We start from the raw sequence: 1,433 nt of genomic DNA on the forward strand, positions 1-1,433 counted from the left end.
GCTCTTATAGCCTTATCCTGCAAGTCACAATTGGACACGAGTAGCAAAAAAGAACGATTAACACTACTGTGACTTGGCTCCAACGTACTTCGGCTTGCCCGCTATGGTAGATTGCGGTAGCGCAAAGAGATTGGACAGCAACGGGTTCTCTCGATCCTCATAACATAATAACGTTGGGAGCCGAGAAGAGAGTTGCTCAGCAAAACAAAAGAAATGGGGTTAGCTATGCACATCCATGTCATGTTCTCAGACACATCTTCGGGAGAGATGGTTCTAGACGGCCGATCGGGTCGACACGCACGGGTCCGAGGTACGACATAGACTATAGCTTCGCTAACTAAAAAGAGATAGTTCGGTCTTTGATCCAATCGCCATGGACAAGGCGGGATCGAACAGGGCGGGCTAATAGGGCAATAACAACATAAAATGGAGGTCTACTCCTTCTAGCACACACGCCACGACAGAAGACAGGGCATCGGAAGGAGCGACAAACACCGAGTGCGCAGACCACTCGTAGGGTACCCGACCTGGGTGCACTGACACTAAGATACCTCTCAGATTCGAAGCGGTGCAGTTGTCACCGCGAGAATCGGAGAAACGTGATGGTCAAACGGGGTACAAGCATACAAGGTCTTGAGCACGGAGAAGCAACTAAAAAGCAAATGAGTGGCGTAGCTCCATGGTCAGGGCGAGGCAAACTCGCGGCCACAAGCCATACCAACATGTGTTGGCATCCATCGTTCCACGATTGTTATCTCCCAGGTCATCTCCCACAGGCTAAGTCACGAAAGGCTCGATGTGAGCGGGTGATATCCGCATTGATATCGATATCGATATCGAATCCATCGCGACCATGTTCTAGGGCCAAAGGCAGGAGCTAACACTCGTGGTACTATGAAGCCAATCTAAAAAGCGACGGGTCGAGTTACACTCGGCATCACAGTCATGGCGAGACGGATCCCGCGATCGTAACGTCCGAATGAGGTACGATCCCTCAGCCGGCTCGGCACACAGGCAACAACACCTTCAATCAGCGATAAGAACCAAACACGACCGAAGACGCAACAACTCGACACAACTGCGGAGTAGCACATACCATAGCGAGGGGATAGGCGGACCTGCACAAGGGCATGGTGTAGATAGATATAAATAGATCAAGATCATGTAATGTAAGTGGACGAACGAGTATAAGAATGAGCGGGAAGGGGCTTTCGTCGGTGGTCGGAGATGTCACCGAGGTGGTCGGAGATGTCACCGAGGTGGTCGGTGAGATCACCGTCGTGGTCGGAAGGCTGTCCGAGGTGGTCGGAAGGCTGGCCGAGGTGGTCGGAGAGCTTTGCCATCGTGGTCGGTGAGATCGCGGAGGTGGTCGGAGTGATCATCGATGTGGTCGGTAAGATTGCCAAAGTGGTCGGAAAGGTTGCCAACGTGGT

The sequence above is a fragment of the Miscanthus floridulus genome, chromosome 2 (assembly GCF_019320115.1).
Source record: "Miscanthus floridulus cultivar M001 chromosome 2, ASM1932011v1, whole genome shotgun sequence".
NCBI classification, from domain to species: Eukaryota; Viridiplantae; Streptophyta; class Magnoliopsida; order Poales; family Poaceae; genus Miscanthus; species Miscanthus floridulus.